A 20,447-nucleotide genomic window follows, 5' to 3' on the forward strand; every position below is an offset into this window, starting at 1 on the left:
ACAGGGGGCATGGTGGGAGTTGTAGTGCGGGCCTCCCACCCCCAAACAGCCTACATGGCAAGATGGCTACCTACCTGTTAGATGACGGTCGACAATGCAATTGCTGCAACATGCTTTTGTGTGGGGTGGTGCTCCATCGTGCTCAGGTGTGGGACAGGATGCATGGTGGAAGTTGTAGTATAGTCTTCACACCAATAAACACCCCTCACTGTTAAGATGGCTACCTACCTGTTAGTTTGTTTGTAGTGGGACAATGGCGTCCTGATGCTTCTGGGTGGGGGGGGGCAGTGCTCCATCCTGCTCAGGGGTGGGACAGGGGGCATGGTGGGCGTTGTAGTGCAGGCCTCCCACCCCCAAACAGCCTCCATGGCAAGATGGCTACCTACCTGTTAGTTTGTTTGTAGTGGGACAGTCGCTTCCAAATGCTTCTGGGTGGTGTGGAGTGCTCCATCCTGCTCAGGGGTGGGACAGTGGGCATGGTGGGAGTTGTAGTGCAGGCATCCCACCCCCAAACAGCCTCCATGGCAAGATGGCTACCTACCTGTTAGTTAGTTTGTAGTGGGACAATGGCTTCAAATGCTTCTGGGTGGTGTGGAGTGCTCCATCCTGCTCAGGGGTGGGACGGGGGCATGGTGGAAGTTGTAGTACAGGCCTTCCACCCCCAAACAGCCTCCATGACAAGATGGCTACCTACCTGTTAGTTTGTTTGTAGTGGGGCAATGGCTTCCAAATGCTTCTGGGTGGTGTGGAGTGCTCCATCCTGATCAGGGGTGGGACAGGGGGCGTGGTGGGAGTTGTGGTGCAGGCCTCCCACCCCCAAACAGCCTCCATGGCAAGATGGCTACCTACCTGTTAGTTTGCTTGTGGTGAGCCAATGGCTTCCAACTGCTTTTGGGTGTGGACTGCTCCATCTTGCTGAGCTGGGGGACAAGGGGGCCTGAAGGAAGTTCTTGTGCTGGCTGTCTGTGCACATGCCCCCATGGTGATGTTGCTAGCTACGTTTGGGGTGGATGTGAGTGAGTGAATGTTGGATCTGTGAGACATGTGTTGGGGAGTGTGTGGTGCATATGAATATACTTGGGCCTAGGAGGAGTAGCTTTGTAGTTGTGCAAGACAGTACATAGCAGTGTGGTGGTAGTCATTTGTTTGTACTTACCAGCCTCCACACCTCCGGCTACTCCTGTGAGACTCTCTTTATGCAGTATGGCAAGCACCTTCTCCTCCCATGCAGTGAATGGTTTTGGTGGGATGGGAGGGCCACTGTCAGTCCTCTCAGCCAGCTCACGGTTCTTGCTCCTCTTCTGTTTGACAACCCTCTTCAGGTCATGCCACCGCTTCATGATTTCATTTTTTGAGCGCAGGGTGGTCCCTACTGCACTGACCTTATCGACTATCCTTGCCCACATTTGAGCTCTTGTGGCTAATGGTGTCTGTTGGACCAGGCTACCAACCAGTTGTGGTTCCACTCTGACTATCTCATCTACCATAACCTTCAACTCACTCTCTGTGAATTTTGGCATTGTATGTGTTGCCATGGTGAGTGATGTGCAAAGGGGTTATGGGTGCAGGGGTGTGTGTGGTGGGGGTGGGGGTGATGTGTATGGTGTGTGATGTGCAGGGGGGTCAGAGGTGTAGGTGTGGAAGTGGTGGTGGTGCTGTGTGTGGTGTGAGTAGTGCTGGTGTGTTGCTTTGCCTATCCTTTGTTGTCAGGGTTAGTGGCCTTGGAATGTTGCAAAGGATTGTGGTCAGGAAAGGGGCTGGTTTTATACTCAGCTATGTGGGTGTGTCCAAATGAGGTTTTTCTATCAGGTGTATTGTGTCATTGGGGTATGTTCTTAGTTTTTTGGGGTCATGGCTAGTTTGCTGTGTGCACTTTGTGGCCTTGTTGTGGGTTTTTTCTTTCGTCTGCCATATTTGTCACGGAGCGTCCGCAGTGGTGGCTGTGCTGCAGCTCTTCCGCCGGCTCTCCCATTCATCACTGTTTGCGACCACGGCGGTCGGAAACTGCGGAACGTACCGCGGGGGGATCGAGGTTACCCTAATTTGACGTGCGGTGTCTCCGCTGTCCTGGCAGTGGTTTGATTGTTTACCGCCGCGAATGCGACTGCCACGGATGAGTTTTGGCCATCTCCGCCCGCTACGGGTGGTTTTTCTTGGCCTCCTTATGCCACGGTTGGTGTTTTTTGGCGGTTGTTCCTAATTTGGACGCCGGATTTTCCATGGTGCCGGCGGGCAGTTGATTTCCGGATCCATGGCGGTCGGGGTGGTTTTCTGCCCGCCATCCTAATAGGCCCCCAGGTATCTTAAAAATAGTCTAGGAGGGGACTTAATTTTTGTTCATGTTGCTGGTAGTCAGGACGTTCTAGTAAAAGGTTGTAATGTTCGGCCACGTCAGTTACTGGCACGTAGGCTAGTGCAATAAGTTTTTTATTTGGTATGCGAATGAACTGTTTGTCGCATACTCTACACTTTGTAGATTTCTGTAGGTGTCTCCATAGACACTGATTAAAATGATAGTAACATCCTTGTATTGATGTGTGTGGGTATGATTTTAGAATAGCAGTTATCATAGCCTGCTCAAAATCTATAATTATTTTCTGTAGAAAATAATTATTTGTCTCTTGTTTAATTTTATTTAGTATTTCCATATATGTTGAATTCTGTTTATTGGGTAGCAAGGCGTAAATAAAGGGGATGTTGGTGTTCTGATGTAGGCCATGGATAGTGTATAATTGATAGAATGGTTTGGGACAGATTGTAAAAGTCCCATCCATCATCAATGTTTATGATTGTTGAAGCTTTATTAAATTGTTTGCAGTAGCAAACATAATTATGCTCTTATCTTTGCATTTGTTATCATAGAGAGTAAAGGGTTCCTCATTGTGAGTTATAGCTAGTTCTGGGGGAATTATCACCTCTTCAAAAGTTTTAGGAGTAGGTGTGGTAGTTGTTGTAGCTTTCTTTGTGTGAGCTATGGGACACCCCCGCGCCGCACGGCCACCAGCTGCTGCGTGTGCCCCTTGCCTGCCCTCTGCCTCGCTGCTGCCTCGTCCGCCGGCTGCCGCCGCTGCAGTTGTTTTTGCCCTTGTCTTGACGTGAATCTGTGCCTGCTTGGTCTAACTCTCTTTTTTTCCCTTGTTTATCGTATTTTTGCCTGTTCTGTTGGTATTTCATTTTCCCCGTGTTTGCTTTCCGCCCCGTTTTGCCTTCTGTAAACCCTCCCCGCTCCCGCCACCGCCGCCTGTCCCCGCCCCCTTTGCCTTCTGTAACCCTCCCCGCTCCCGCCTCCCAGCTGCTCCGCCCACCCGCGCACTTGGCCTTAAATGGCGACCGTGCGAACGCGCAGCGGCCACGCGCAGCGGGTGCGCCGATTGAGCGCCGAAGGTGCGCCAAAGGTAAGCCCGTCTGCGCCCGTCCGCGACCGGATCGCGTCCAGCGCCAGGACCCCTGGCCCACGAAGACCCCGACCTACCCGCCTGACGTACTCCGCCGCCACCCTCATCGCTCTCAACACCGGCCGACTCCCAGATTGCCACCAAGCCACACCACGATGCACCCACGGACCTTTCAGCTGCCACGCCTGCAAGTTCTCCTGCACCCAGACCAGCCTCACACCAGCACTTGCCAAGTCGAACACCAGCAGCACCCACCTCAAGTGCATCCTGCTCAACACCCGCTCCGTCCACAGACACGCCATCGAACTCTGGAACCTCCTAGACGCCACAGCCCCTGACGTTGCCTTCCTCACGGAGACCTGGATGAATGCCTCTTCAGCTCCCGACATCGCCATCGCTATCCCAGAGGGCTACAAGATCGTCCGGAGGGACCGAAACGCCAACCAGATGGGAGGAGGCATCGCCATCATCCACAGGAACGCCATCCGTCTCACGACCAGCACCGACAACACCCTGACCAGCGCCGAACACCTGCACTTCCAGATCCACACCAACCCGAACACCACCCTCAGAGGCACCCTGATCTACCGACCCCCTGGACCACGCACGCAATTCAGCGAGGACATCGCCGACTTCGTCAGCCCGCATGCCCTCCCCTCCGCTGACTACATCCTCCTGGGAGACCTCAACTTCCATCTGGAGAACAACAACGACCACAACACCAGCACCCTGCTCGACAACCTCGCCAACCTGGGACTCAAGCAACTGGTGTCCACCCCCACCCACCTCGCCGGACACACACTCGACGCCGTCTTCTCATCCAGCACAGACATCGTCTTCAGCCACGCCACAGAGCTTCAATGGACGGACCACAGCTGCGTCCACTTCACCTTCAAGAGAACGACGACCCACCAACACCAGCAACAAGCCGCCCGCAGAAGTTGGAACAAGATCACAGCAGACCAGCTCGCCACCTCCCTGAGCCAGCACCCTCCTGCCAGCTCAGCGAACCCCAGCCAGGCCGCCGACAACCTCACGAAGTGGATCAGCAACTGCGCGGACGAGCTCGCCCCGCTGAGGACCCCGCCTAGCAGACCCGGCAGCAAGAAGGCCCCATGGTTCACCGACGAACTCAAGTGCTCCAAGAAGAACCTCCGAGCCCTCGAGAAAGTCTGGAAAAGGGAACCGACACCGGACAACAGGACCTCCTACAAACTTGCCACCCGGAAACACCACCAGCTGATCCGCGCCGCCAAGAAAACAGCATTCAAGGACCGGTTGGACAACAACGCACACAACAGCAAGGAACTCTTCAACATCGTGAAAGAGCTCTCCAACCCCAGCGCAGGAAACAACGACATCACCCCATCGCAAGACCTCTGCAACTCCCTCGCCTCATACTTCCACAACAAGATCACGGACATACACAGTAGCTTCAACAACCAACCAACGCACACCATGACCGACCAACCACCCCCACCCACCACCACCCTCCACGCCTGGACCCCGATCAGCACCGAAGACACCACCCGCACGATGAACTCCATCCACTCCGGATCACCGACCGACCCCTGCCCTCACCACGTCTTCAACAAGGCCGACGCTGTCATCGCACCCCACCTGCGAGACATCATCAACACATCCTTCGACACCACCATCTTCCCCGAGAGCTGGAAACACGCCGAACTCAGCGCTCTACTCAAGAAACCAACAGCGGACCCCACCGACCTCAAGAATTACCGCCCCATCTCGCTTCTCCCGTTTCCAGCCAAAGTCATCGAGAAGACCGTCAACAAGCAGATGGCTGCCTTCCTCGAGACGAACGGATCCCTCGACCCCTCACAGTCCGGCTTCCGAGCCAAACACAGCACCGAGACCGCCCTCATCGCCGCCACCGATGACATCCGAGCCCTGATGGACAATGGAGAAACAGCGGCCCTCATCCTCCTAGACCTCTCCGCGGCATTCGACACGGTCTGCCACCGCACCCTAGTACGGCGCCTCAGCAACATCGGAATCAAGGACAAGGCGCTGGAATGGATCATCTCCTTCCTCGACGGAAGAACACAGAGAGTCCGCCTACCACCGTACAAATCAGAGGCCTCCGAAGTCATCTGCGGCGTCCCCCAAGGATCATCTCTGAGCCCCACCCTCTTCAACGTCTACATGAGCCCCCTCGCGGCCATCGTACGCAAACACAACCTCAGCATAATCTCCTACGCCGACGACACCCAGCTGATCCTCTCCCTGACCAACGACCCCGCCGCCGCCAGAGCCAACCTGCACGAAGGGATGAAAGAGGTAGCCGAGTGGATGACGACCAGCCGCCTGAAACTGAACTCGGACAAGACGGAGGTTCTCATCCTGGGCTCCTCACCCTCCGCCTGGGACGACTCCTGGTGGCCTCCCGCCCTGGGCACCGCACCCAAACCGACAGACCATGCACGCAACCTGGGGTTCATCCTGGACTCCTCCCTCTCCATGACCAGGCAGGTCAACAACGTCTCCTCGGCGTGCTTCAACATCCTACGCATACTTCGGAAGATCTTCTGGTGGATCCCCACAGAGACCAGGAAGACCGTCACTCAGGCCCTCGTCACCAGCCGACTGGACTACGGTAACGCCCTCTACGCCGGTACCACCGCCAAGCTCCAGAAGAGACTCCAGCGGATCCAGAACGCCTCAGCCAGACTCATCCTCGACATCCCACGATCCAGCCACATCTCCGGACATCTGAGAGACCTTCACTGGCTCCCCGTCAACAAGAGAATCACCTTCCGCCTCCTCACCCACGCACACAAAGCCCTACACGACCAAGGCCCGAGCTACCTCAACAGCCGAGTCAACTTCTACGCTCCCACGCGCCACCTCCGATCAGCCAACCACGCCCTCGCCGCCGTCCCCCGCATCCGAAGAGCGACTACAGGAGGAAGGTCCTTCTCCTACCTGGCCGCCAAGACCTGGAACTCCCTCCCTCCCGACCTGCGCCTGACCCAAGACCACCTCTCCTTCAGGAAGAAGCTGAAGACCTGGCTATTCGAGCAGTAGCGGCACCCCCCCCCCCCCCAGCGCCTTGAGACCCTACGGGTATGTAGCGCGCTTTATAAGTGTCACTGATTGAGCTATAGTTCATATTAATGAAGCAATGGAGGGAATTTGTCCAGTTGCTTCTTTGGGTACTCTAGGCAGCAGCTCTTTAAGTATTACACTGGTATGTGTTTGTGAGCTAGTGCTAGCCTCTTTAGTGTTATCAAGGGCTGTTCTAACTTCAATTTCTGTAACATTAGGAGGATGGTTATGTTCCCTTGTATACACAACAGTTGTTTCTCTAGTAGTTGCACGACCATAACATTTATTTGAATAGTACTTGGTGCATTTCCAATTGACTTTTAGTCCACTTTGCTTTCCCTGGGTGTAGACATACCCCATGTAACATAACAAAAGTTTTCCTTTTTGGGATGTTATAAATTGGGCGCCTTCCGTTATTGTGATGTGGAAAATTCTATAACAAATGTATATGAAAATTATTAAAAAGAATATTATACATGTTTATGTTTTAATAAATACACATTTTTATAGATATACTTACAAAGTCCGTTTTCAGAGTCTTTTCAATGGAGCTATTATTTCTTTGTTTGTTGAATCATGTTAAATTGTTGGTTTTTCTATAAGAAAAGTAAAACATATTTTTATTTATTTTATTAAATTTTTACGTGGGGTGGGTGACCGGGATGAAGTTGGGGTTTGGATGCATCTTTTAGATATTTTTGAAAGGCGTTTTGTTGAATACTTACTTTATTAGTTAGATGATTTTAGGTGATCTCTTATATTCTGGTTGTTTTGAGAATTATCTGTAGTGGAAACATAAATAGAAAAAATATATAATTAAATTATTTGAGTAGGAAACGTATTCGTTTTTTAATATTGGCGTAACTTTTATTTTATAGATGGTAATTAACTTACTTTTTGAAGAGTGCCATAGCTTTTGCTTTGATGAAGTCCTTGCTTGTGGTAGAAATCCGGCAGAGTTTTGGCTTCCTTATTGTTTTTGGTTTAAGGTGTAAAATAAGAGTAAGCTTTCTTTTTTTATATAGTGTTTATTTAATTGTTTGTTTAATCTCATTGGTTCATTTTAATATTGTGTATTTTTATTGGTTGCTTTTTATTGTCTTAAATGTTTTGGTTTTCCTTATATGGAAAACGCTAATTAAGAGTATGTTATTTTTTTTCCCACATGTTGAATTATTTAGATGTGTATTATATTATATATGATATGCAAAGAAATGTGTTCATATGATGCAAGTTTATATTTTAATTTGTTATTAATAGTGTGTTTATTATCTACTGTTTTAATTATGTTTTACTATTTCCCAAAAATATTTATTTAATTTTATTTTATATGCAATGTATGTTTATGTATTTAACTATATTTATGGTGTTTAATTTTGTGTGTTTTCTCTATTTATGAATTGTCAATATTTTTTTTAAATCGATAATATTGCTGTCTATATTCTTGTTATCGATATTTTGGACATGTATATTTTTAAAGAATGTTCGATAATTTATATAACGATAATTAGGTGTTCGATATTTGTGCTGTCGATAATTTTACTTATAATATTTTGGGGTCGATAATAGTGTATTTTTTAAATTAAGTATATAGTATCGATATTAGGGTTGTCGATATTTTTTTCTCGATAAAAATGTAGGCCGATAATGTGTCTGTCGATATTATGTCATTGATTCCTGGTAAACATTGCCTGCTTCTGGCAACTGTGTCTTGGCAACCAGAAGGCAGATTTCACTAGAAATGCTCATTGACTATGGAGCAATTTGCAATTTCGTTGACATTTCTAACATTATGATCTTGGGAATTCCTACCAAAAGAAAAGAAAAAAACTGAAACTGCACAATCCATTGATGGAAGGGACGTATCATCTGAACCCATACAATATGGGGTCTCATTGCTAATAATCCAAGAAAATCATCAAGAAGAATTACAGTTTGATCTTACCAATGTGCCTCAATGTAAGGCTATTTTGGACATTTCATGATTACAACATCACAATTCAGAAATTGATTAAGTCTCATGGCTAGGTCAACTAAAATCCCATATTTAGTCCAAAACTTGCTGAAAAGAGAATACACACCACGCGAGGCCTATCATTTAAGGAAAAAGCTAACCGCTAATCCTTGTATTATATTAAGACTCGAACGATGTTATAAATAAAAACAAAGCCTGTATGCTACCTCCGCACAAACATTTTGATTGCAGGATTGATATGCAACCAGAATCTCAAACTCCATGTACTAGTATCTTCACACTAACAGATAAGGAAAACCAGCATTTATAGCAATATCTGGAGAAACCCTTAGAAACAAGGTTCATCCATACATTTTGGTAACCAGGATATTACCATTGTTCTTCGTTTTAGAAAAAGGAGGGGGATTGAGGGCTTGTATAAATGACAATGCCTCAAACTGTGTAACTATCTTTTATTTCTACTTTGATAGATCAAGTTCAAAGGGGAACAAGACCAAGTTAAAAAGGCAACAATTTATACCAAGCATCATACCAGCTGTGTGTGTATGGGGCATGTCACTTGTTTGATGTTCGTATGGTAAAAGGTGTAAATCTTCATTCAAAATGAAGTTCGGTTTATATGATTACTTCCTCATGCCTTTCAGCTTGTGCAACGCTCTTGCATTACTTCAATTGTTTTATTAATGAGGTTCTTCGGGAGTTTTTCGACTGTGGTCAATAAACTGTGGTCTAAATAGATGATATTCTGATTTACTCAGATTACAAAGAATAACTCATGGGGCATGAACTTGCTATCCTTACAAATTAGTCGGCAATCATCTTTACGTAAAACTGGAGAAATTCATTCTGTACAGTAACACTGTAGAATTCCTGGGTTTATCATAATCTGACAGTAAATTTACATGGATTAATGGAAAATGAGAATTGGAAGGTCCCCTAGATTAGTAAAAGAAGTACAGGACTTTCTAGAGTATTCCACTTCTACAGACACTTCGTAGACCATTTCTCCACAACTGTGACACCAATCACTAGGTTACTCAGTAAAGGGGCAATGTTTAATTGGGATCAAGAAGCTGAGCAATCATTTCAAACCCTTAAGACACAATTAGTGACTGCCCAAATTTTACATTGCTCAGATCCAAGCTAGCCTTTTATAGATGAAGCTTATGCATTAAAAGTAGCAGTTGGAGGTTTGCTTTCACTGCAGGTCTCAGTCATTGAACAATTGCATGAAATTAATAATTTATCCAGAAAATTATAACAAGATGAATGTGACTACACTATGGGAATTGTTAGCTATTAAAGTTGCATTCGAAGAATGGAGACACTACTTGCTAGGAGGTCAACTTATCATCACCATTCTAACAGATCATCAAATTGTACCACTTTTTATTATTATTTTGTTTAATTTCAACCTAGAAAGAAATAAGAATGGGAAGGTAGCTGCTTTGTCCATGTTAGGTTACGTTGTAACAAAACACATTTTAGAGCCCCCATTTAAATTTATAGTAATAAATATAAGGCACAGAGAATGTCAGGATAGTAATAAATCTCTGTCCCACATTTGGTCTTAGGCCCACTCTTTGTACATATGTAGTTGAATAATAATGTCAGCCCCCCATTTAACAAATGGTAGTGTTATTGTCAGCTCCCCTTTCACATGCCACTCTTGTTGGAAAGGTTAAACTCTAAAATTAAGATAGAACTGCTTAAATACTGTAATACGTGTAATGACGTTTTGGGATGAAAATGTCCTTTATTTAGTGTGCAGATGTGACCCCTTGCCTGCATGCCCAACTGTGAGTATTTAGTATCCCAGTTTTGGGATTTTGGTTCTAGTATTATGCTAATCTAGCATGTATGTGAAGATCTAGGCCTGCCCTTTGACAGGAGTCCTGTCCTGGACCTGTTCTGAGCCTTTAGTGGTTAACCAAGTGTGTCTTTTATAGTGGCAGATTACTATTTTAGCTGTTACAGGTTCATGTGTACAGTGTGGTGGTGGCAGCAGGCAGTGTTTTTAGAAAGCATAGAATTACCAGACATGTTTGTCTATGTCACAATAGTGAAGGCCTACTGACCCACCCACGTAAAGTTCTGCAACTACAGATTAACCCAGATACGAGCGCTGAGATCCTGAGTATGTGGATGTATCCCAGTTGCGTATGTTAAGCGTGTTACATACCAAATGATTGCCCGAGTAAACCAGAGTAGAACAGGCCTGTGGGCTCCATTTTCAAAGTGCCTGGCCTGTTCAAGCACAAGATAAAGGTGAGGTTACTTTCCCAGACTGTGAAAGTGTATTGCTGACATTCCTGAGACTGAAGGGAGCCTAGACACTGAAGTCAGGATAGACGAGACATAGCCACTGAAGTGGAGATAGGGGAGACCGCTTCTCCTTGGAAATTAAATTAGGTCCTTTTGAAGCAGATGGCTGCTGATTAGCCTTTGTTAAACTGGCTTTTGGTAGATGGTATGGTTGGGACGGTAGTTTCTGTGGTCAACGCATGAAGAGTCGTTTAGAAGGGGGTCAGCCTGTTCTCTCGTCCAAATCACTGTCAGATGTGGCTCTTGATAGTAAGGTGCAAACTGTTCACACCGCTTTTGTGCCTCTGTTGCAATTACTCCATCCTGAAGACGAACCTGCTGTGAGGACCATCACTCTAGACAAAGGCTGAGTCTGCAAGGTTACATGGTTACCTAATCTGGTTCTGCAAGGGCAGACAGAGAACATATCTCCTGTCTCTCATCCCAGCGTAAAAGTGGGAGCTGTGACCCACTTGTTGTTCCAGTTACAAGTTATCTCTGTTCAAGGAGGAGGGGCTCCGCAGAGGACTGTGGGGACTTCCAATGCTGGTGTCTACCTGAATAGTCGTCACCTGGAGTCTGATATGGAGGAAGAACTGTTTTTTATGTCAACCAGAGACTAGTGTAGAGCCTGACTGGCATGCTCCTGACTTGGAGCTCGTCACTGAAGCCCAGGATTCACAGCACTGCCTATGAGTGAATCCCCTCATGGATCATGCCATCACAGCTAGGTCACTTGCCTGTGTGTGACCAAGAGTTCTGCAACGCTAACAGAGGGACCGAAGCTGACCTGTGGCACTTGATTTATTCCCTGCAGTAACCCTGATGACAAAGTTGTGGTGCTTCCCCATTGTGCCTGAGCAGTCAACACCTCTGAAGAAGAGGCCTGTGAAGCGGTAGCACTCACCCAAGTGTGCCCAATAAACTGAGACTGTGGGTAGCACTGGCACTTGCGAATAGTGTACCTGTGCAGACTACACCACTGAAAGTGAAAGCTGCTACTTAGAGACACCTGCTAACTTGTGGCTAAGCAACAAAGTGGCTGCCCGAGACACTATTCCCAAATGCATCCCAATGGATTCAGCTGCCACTGCCCAAAAGGACCTCAAAGCTACCGAATCACTGATTATGGACCTATGCTTATAAAGGACTGTATCAACATCTCATCCCTAGGAATTGGGAAACTGCATTAACAACGCATGCCGTTACAACGTAAGCAGAGCAACGCTTGCCTTAACCATGCATTAAACTCCCTGAGAAGTCAGCGACTGGTTGCCATCACAACCACTGAGTTTTTTTTTTTTTTTTTGTTGAAACATTTTTTATTGTTTTCATAGCAACAACACAGTACAAACCCGCCTCCTCCACGGCCAAAGAATGTTTAGTACACATACAGTTACCAGCCAACAACCGGGAGAATGAGCTTCCGGCCCCTACCGGCCCTCCCCCCTCCCTCCCCACCCCATGTCAGTGTGCCTCCTGTCTTTCACCTCGCTCCCGATGTGCCCCTTCCCTGCCATAAATCAGACATGGGTACTCGCCCTCCACTAGGAATCCATGTCTTTCCCTTACACTTAGCCACAGCCTCGTTTCACAACCACTGAGTTATGTGCTGAAGGTGCTGCACATGCCCCAGTTTGCAGAGCCATAGTACTATGGACCCCAAGGCCTTCAGAGGCAATTAACTCGAGCCCCAGAGCTGTAGCCCAGTAGCTCTTGCTTTTCCTGAACCCCCTCAAACAGGGTTTGACATGATGTCATTGACTTACCTAATGAACATGATCCAGCGGAAAGGGGCAAATTATCCTCCCTGCGTCACAGATCCGTCACCACTCTTCTTCATACACACACGCATTCATTGGTGGGGCCCATAACACCAACATTCACACTAACGCACTCGTATCTGCACACAGGGGGATGAGGTATTCGCTGGACATGTCGGGGAGTACCTTATTACCTATAGGGAAAGAAATATGTTACAAGATTTTACATATATACATCAACACCTATAGAATCCTAAGTTTAACATCAAGACACTCCACCACTTGGTCGAATGGACCAATTAGTTGGACTGGTTGATGGTGATTTAGAGCCAGCTAAAACACATTAAAGCTTTATAATTCTTATTCGATGCTTATTCAAAGAAAACCACAAACTCCTTCTTAGTTAATCATTAATCAGTTTATTTAATTAATTGCTTTTAGTTGCATAATTTGGCATTTCAGTCAATCGGTTCCAATTTTAATGAATCAACACAAATTTCATTACATTTATATTTACCTATTCTTGCTATACGGGTTATTTTCTAAATCAATTGGCTCTGCATAACCCCAGTTCTTTTGCTCAATCGTCTCAATCAAAAGCAGGCCAAGACTCAAAAGTCCGGGAAAAGTTCTTTGCACAGCGTGACACAGTCCCAATGATCTCCAAAGGACCATGTAATCGCGCATGCGAATCGATCACGGAACGCACTCTCCTACGGATATGATCTGCGACTGAGACTGAGACTGCAACTGCGACCCCCCCTCTCTATTCTACTACCCTTTTTATAATAAAATTCTGGGTAACATGAAACATTTCTTAGACTATGAGAGCATCTGATCGGTCCATTTGATGAAATTTGCAATATTGTCCTGTTTTCCCATCGATTTGGGTTCTCAGATATTCTGCTGGGTCACTTCCTCGGTCTATGTCATCCGCATGCAACATAGTTGATTCTTCCTCATTGGTGACTATTGTTTGTCATGGTGGTTTTACTGACTGAAATCTGGCAGTCCTCCATGTTCCTATCCTTGACCAGGAACACTGTGCTCTGAATTTGAGGATTCCTGGAGATCTTCTGAGCCATCCGAGTCTGCGCAGTAGACATCGCGCTCACAAGACGGTGGCCACTTCCGAACTCCGTTTTGTATGTCATGGCTTTGTAGGCCCGAATGCCAACTTAAGCAAAACAAACACAAAAGAATAATTAATGTGCGAAAATGAGGATTCTAATGTTAAACTCACACTAATCCCTTTATATATTACTATTTTCCTAGCTCATAGCGACATTTAAAGCAATACTACTCACCATTCGGTCCTTACAGGAATGCAAAACGCCACAAAAGCAATATAAATCATGCAATTTTCTATTACCACATCTCCTATTGTTAATATGCGTACCATAATTAATCATTAAGTTATTCTGCCATGCAAATAGCAATGAATCCCACGTGTAATTTGTGTTTACAAAAAATGCATTTTGTTGGTTAGTATAACACAGCACACAGTTAATTCAAGTTAAAATATAAATTGATTACGTAATTAGTATTTTCATGCAAAATAGAGATGGTATACAAAATTTTGCATTACCTGCTCCATCAAACACATGGCAGAGGGCCAGATTCCTGCTTCCAGAATATCAACTGCTGTCTAATGGGTGGTACAAAGTGTTGACACCAGGGGCTGTGGGATCACTAAAGAAGTGTACTAATAGTATTTTTGAAATAATTAGCATTCGTTCACATGAGTGGCATCAGAAAAAATACACATGGTATATAGAAAAATATAAAGATCTGCTGGATCGAAGTTAGTGGGATGTAGTTGTTCGTGGGCAGAAATGGAAATGGATAAGGCATGAGAGATAATAAGTCCAATAATATATAAGAAACATTGATCAAATAGAAGCAATGGGGAAATTGTTTACACTAGAGAGTGACATGAACACCGTAAATTAAGTTACCAATATTACTGAAAATGTAATGATGTATTTAATACATATTAAAAAGATGGATTATCCATATAACCGTGCACTTCAAATTTCACATTTACTACATGCAGGTAAAGGGAACTAAGACATTATTAAACAAAATTAAATAAAACATCCAGAAACATACTGAAAGAGAAATATGGTTATACATGTAGCAAAGTATATTGCTAGAGAATTTCACGTTTCTACCATAGTCTATTATCTGTTAACAATTAACATTTTGGCACACTGGTTGGAGAAGATGAGCAGGTTGTAACATAAACAGAAACAGTAAAGCTACTGTCATATAAGGGTTGATGAATATAAAATCAAGACATATAAAATACTAGATTGAGGAAATATCATTGACATACAAGAGAGTGTAGGTATGCATTTAGAAAAGTGTCTTAGTTGTCAAACTGCACTGTAGATGATAATCATGCAGATGCTACCAGTGCACTAGCAATTGGACTGTTAAAAAAGAAGTGCATACAAATTAAGTTTCTTTAGGGACCTACCAAAATGACTAAATCACTGGCAATAAGCTGTGATAAGTGTGATGTGTGCAATTTGTTACGCAAACAAATGATGGACGGAATGCTGAATAAATCATATATCCACCCCAGTCAAGAGATCTGGGTTAAATCCATTGTTCTTTTGCTCACCATGCCATCCCAGTTTAAACCCAGCTATATGCAAATCAGTCTTGACCCTGTGCCTCATGGGAACAGTCCGCACCGAACTGCCAAGCCAGGTCCTCCCTGGACCAGAAACAAGCATCCTGAGACCGGTTTCAGGGTATTTCACCCTTCATCAGCCAGGCTAGCTTGAATCCAGTGGCACAGTGAGCAAGGGACCCACGTCTGGGCATACCCATCCCACTTAGGGTGAAAAGTGCTACGCAAACAAATGATGGACGGAATGCTGAGTAAATCATACATTCACCCCCAGTCAAGAGATCTGGGTTAAATCCACCGTTCTTTTGCTCACCATGCCACCCCAGTTTAGAGCCAGCTATATGCAAATCAGTCTTGACCCTGTGCCTCATGGGAACAGTCCAGACTGAACTGCCAAGCCAGGTCCTCCCTGTACCGGAAACAAGCATCCTGGGACTGGTTTCAGGGTATGTCACTCTTCATGAACCAGGCTAGCTTGAATCCAGTGGCAGTCCTAGGATGCTTGGTACCATTCCCGGGCGGACCTGGCTTGACAGTTCGGGCTGGACTGTTCCCATGAGGCACAGGGTCAAGACTGGTTTGCATATGGCTGGATTCAAACTGAAATGGCATGGTGAGCAAAAAAACGATGGATTTAGGCCCAGATCTCTGTACTGGGGTGAATGTATGACATTGTTCTGCATTCTGTCCATCAACTGTTGTTTTTGCATTTGTCACTTCGAGTGGGACGGGTATGCCCAGACGTGGGTCCCATGCTCTCCATGCCACTGGAATCAAGCTATCCTGGCTGAAGAGGGGTGAAACCCCAAAACCGGTCCTGGGATGCTTGTTACCAGTCCAGGGAGGACCTCGCTTGGCAGTTCGAGCTGGACTGTTCCCATGAGGCACAGGGTTAAGGCTGATATGCATATGGCTGGGTTCAAACTGGAATGGAATGGTGAGCAAAAAAACGATGGATTTAGGCCCAGATCTCTGCACTGGGGTGAATGTATGACGTTGTTCTGCATTCTGTCCATCAACTGTTGTTTTTGCATGTGTGCAATTTGTACCTATATTTTGGAGCTGGAGAAGGATTGTGATGTGAGTGTGGATTAGGGAAATAAAATATAGTTCATTAATGTACTTAGATGGCTCCATGTTGTTTCTCCCTGGAAAAGGTAGGCCCTATATCCATATTGCATGCTGGAATATGCTCATCGAGGTAGTGAGATGGGGACGGGTCGAGGTCTGCCTCCAGGAAGAGCCTTCACCACCTGAATACTGGAGAATTTCTTCACCCACCTTCTCTCACACTACCGATTTTTCTTGAGGTCCCCCATGTTGCTTACATCCACCCCCAATTGACAGAGCCTGCCAACCATTCTCCACATGTCCACCTGCTCTACTCGACTCGGGGGTTGGAGGGAGGTCATTCAATTTCATGCAGAAATACCTACAAGTCCTGTCTCCTCCTCAGGGAAGTTCCTCTTCCTTTTAAATAATGCTAGCTGCTTAATGTAGTCTGAATCTGCTGTCTGGTTTCCTGTTAGTGAGGCAGTCCAAAGGAAAGAAGAAAGGGTTAATGTGTGGCAGTTATGTGAGATTTGGGCCAAGTGTATGTACGGTGTTTCCCTATTCCCTTTAATGCTAAGTTTTCTGCCCCAGAGGTGCCCACTGCAAGTTCAGAGATCTCCAGCATTGGGGTGAAGTACTACCTCAATAGGAATATGGTAGAACTCTAGTCAAAACTTTACTAGTAGCAACTGTAATAGCCTGAAGACAACATTCACCTGTTATAACAGAACAGGTGTGGATACCTGATCTAACAAACTTCATGAGTGCACATTTCTTCCAAGGCTGGAGAGATCAGTGATGCATTCAAAGTGTGGGGACTGCTTGGTGTGAGGCTTCACGCCAGCAATGTGCTTACTATATGAATAACATGGATGGAGTCAGAACAGACTGTAAGCCCCAGGGCAGAATAGAACTCTCACAAGAATTGCAATGGTGACGGCCATTTTGGATCCTTAGAGTAGAAGTTCCTCGTGTTTCAGAGGAACCTTTGCTGGGAATCCATATATTTAGATACTTCAGTCAGATTACTGTTCCCATACTTGTAATACAAACACTACACCTGGAGTTTTCAAAGACTTTCATATTTAGAGAGATAGTCTGGGATAGATTTGCATTCAAGGATTTACACTTTAATATTTTGAATGTTGTTTTTCAGGAGTCATCCATTCCTAGGATATTGCCAGATACCACAATTACTGAACAGAGAGTGACTAACCTGTTATAACTGGGCTGGCAGGAGCAATGCACAATCCTTGTCCTTCCACACCCACTGATGCTCAACCAAGCAAGTTTTACACAGCAATCGTTCTGGAGGAACACCATGTGGAATGGGACAAAATAAGAAAATAGCCTACTGCGGACTGTATGACAGCTTCCTTGTATCACCCTTCAGGCTCGTCTGTCATCTGCCTCTCAGTGTGAAAGTGGCTGAACAACAAGAACAGTTATTTCATTTTTTCCAAAAACATTGTCTCTATAAATCTAGACTCAATACACCTGTTAATTCATGTGAGAGTCTTTTAAAACATTAGTTTTTTCTCTTATAGTTATTTCTTCACTAGAATTAAACTATTCCCGGGATTTGGCACATGCTGTGGGGTTTCCTTAATGTCCCTCTCTAGTTAGCACAGATTGCTCAGTTTGCCGGATAATAATTAAGTACCTTGTAAATAATCAATTATTTTGCTTTTTGTCCACCAAGTTCTTTTACTGATGCGCAATTATGATTCCATTGTCTCAAATTCCTGACTTGCATGCACGCATGAAGGAGGTAAACATCAAATGTGCTTAGCTTCCTCTTGTCTCTTTTATCTCTTGCAGACCACCCAGAACTCTCTCCAGGAAGCACTAGGTTCACAGAGAAAGAATATTTCCTGGATGCGCAGGTAAGCTAGGTCAGTGGGAGAAACACGGATGATGTCTTCACTGGAACATCTGATTGCCTAGAAAAGTGTATGACCCAAGGGAGTGGTATCAAAGAGAGCTGCCACCATCACATGGCTGTTTTCAGAACCTTCTGGCTTGTTCCAGAACATTCTGGCGTGTTTCCGATGGATTGTCATGTGCAGTCAATGTCTATTTACTGACTTGTTCCAGAGCCATTTGGTTTGGTCCTGAACCGTCTGGCTTGTTCCAAAACATTCTGGATTGCTCCAGATAAATTGCAATGTGCTTTCAAAGTCTATATACAAGCGATTAGTTGACAACCATGTTATCTTTTGCCAATAGTCTATTACATTTTAAAACGTGTGACTCCCCGCTGACCTCAAAGCTTTGGGAACCATCCTTTTGCATTTCCACAAATGTACCCAAAAGACCAATCCCCTAGGATGTTCTGTGAAACACCTGACTCTGTAAACTGGGTGGCCATGATAGATATGACCTCCAACCTGCACTATTTACACAATGATTGGAGCAAGAATAATCCTCATTTTACTGATCTGTTTATGTTTTCTTGTATCACAATATGATATTAAGATATTGAAAATGGCGGGGAAGTGAATGCTTGTTGTTGCAAGGAAGTGTTTGATACCAAGGTGTATTCTTTGCATTGTTGCATCCGAAGAACTTGTTACAGCAAGAATCATCCAGAGCTCAGACTTACTTTACAAATCCCTGAAGATAGTTATTGACATAGAGACAAGTATTGTAGTTCACATAGTCTCCTACATCTACAATAAAGATTTATTTTGTCTTTCAGCTCAAGAAACTCCTGGTGCTTCAACCTCCAACATACTCAGAAAGACAGTGATTATTGCAAGGTATGTCATATATCATATTAGGGTCAGTGAATTCGAACTTAAAAGGGGAAATAATGTAAGTGTTATTTCTCATTTTAGAAACCATGGCTTCTCTGGAGCAGGTTTAGCCCAGTTGTAAGAAAAGGTCTCATGAAAATATCCACTGTTTCTGTTTCTCTGTCTTATGTCACTCCCTTTCCATGGGTTTACTGTGAGCCAGAATAGTACCACTTGCATGTTATCAGTTGTTTCAAGGCAGAGGGGGGTTGGCATTGCTCCTGTTGGATTCATATTGCTAGGATAGTGCAAATCTGACAGTAACTTTACAATCATAATTATAGTTGTATGAGGGTCAAACCCCTCATGTGAAGGACTGGAGACTTTTATCTCTACTTCTAGATTAAGATTTTCACCTTGAATCGGTGAATACCATCATGGGAGAGATCAACCCCTAGAAGTAGGCAGAAATGTGCATGTGCTGCGATCTCGGCCTGCAGATTTCCCTTTGTGAATCTGCTCCTAAATATTTAAGGTGATATGAATAGAAGAGGTTTTAGAGCTCACATGAGCTGCCACTGTGGGGAAGGGATTACCTGAATCATCTGCGAATGTAAATAGGAGGCAAATTTAATAGTGGACCTTGATCCCTTTTAAGTGTTTATGATTTGAGAAAGTCTAAGAATTCCTAGATCTAGCAATGGTCTGTACATCAACTCTTAATTACACATATTAGCAATAATTATGTAGAGTCTCACAAATGTTTGCCATGCATATTACTTTAGTCTCGATGTTCTTGTACCAACTTCCTATCCTGCAGTAAGTATACGTTGTCCCAAACTTTGTGCTTGTAACTTATTAGTGCATTTTTTTTCCCTGGCAGGAATCCAGTAACTCTCTAAGATCCCTAGAGTGGAAAACTTACCTCGGAGCAACCCTTTCAATGGTCTGTCCTTTGCAAGAGTGAGACAATTTCTACCTACCATTCTGGTCTGTAAAGTGAAAGACACTCTAAAAGAGACTTTCCAGTAACCCAGGGTTGGCCTCGTGTTGCAAAGATTTCTCGGGTAAATATTTACATTAACTATATGACCGAAATAGTTTGTGTTAGGCTTCTGTTTAGGCCGGGAAAGGACTGAGTAATTTATTGGTTCTGGCATTGTCTAGGGACTCTTTTTCCTGTATGGCCAGGTACTACCTACACCCCCTCCTCCCCTACCAAGGCCCAGAAAGTGACAGGAGAGAAGGTTGGATGTGGGGAGCGTAAAACTCCCCGGCCGTATTTATTAAACAAAGATTAATAAACATTTATCAAAATTTACAATATTCACATAATTTTTGCAGAAAATATACATTACATTGATTACAATTGATAAGTACAGATGTCAGATGGCTAACCTTAACAGAACTCTAATACAAAGGTTTCCTATCCATAGCTAACATATCTTTAATAATCATTACAGTATTTATTTTCTGCGTACCTAATTGGGCCTACGGCAAGGTCACTAA

The 20,447-nt window shown here is 44.9% G+C and overlaps 1 long non-coding RNA gene across 1 annotated transcript in view; it reads left to right on the forward strand.

The window, feature by feature from the left end:
- Window positions 1-19,999, forward strand: part of LOC146866988 (uncharacterized) — a 145,975-nt gene extending 125,976 nt beyond the window's left edge. The window contains exons 3-5 of the long non-coding RNA XR_014966026.1: window positions 18,022-18,086; window positions 18,902-18,962; window positions 19,822-19,999. This is a non-coding gene — a long non-coding RNA (uncharacterized LOC146866988). The remainder of the gene's footprint in view (window positions 1-18,021; window positions 18,087-18,901; window positions 18,963-19,821) is intronic.
- Window positions 20,000-20,447: the final 448 nt, after the last annotated feature.

Source organism: Triturus cristatus, chromosome 1_2 (genome assembly GCF_964204655.1).
Source record: "Triturus cristatus chromosome 1_2, aTriCri1.1, whole genome shotgun sequence".
In the NCBI taxonomy this organism is placed as follows: domain Eukaryota; kingdom Metazoa; phylum Chordata; class Amphibia; order Caudata; family Salamandridae; genus Triturus; species Triturus cristatus.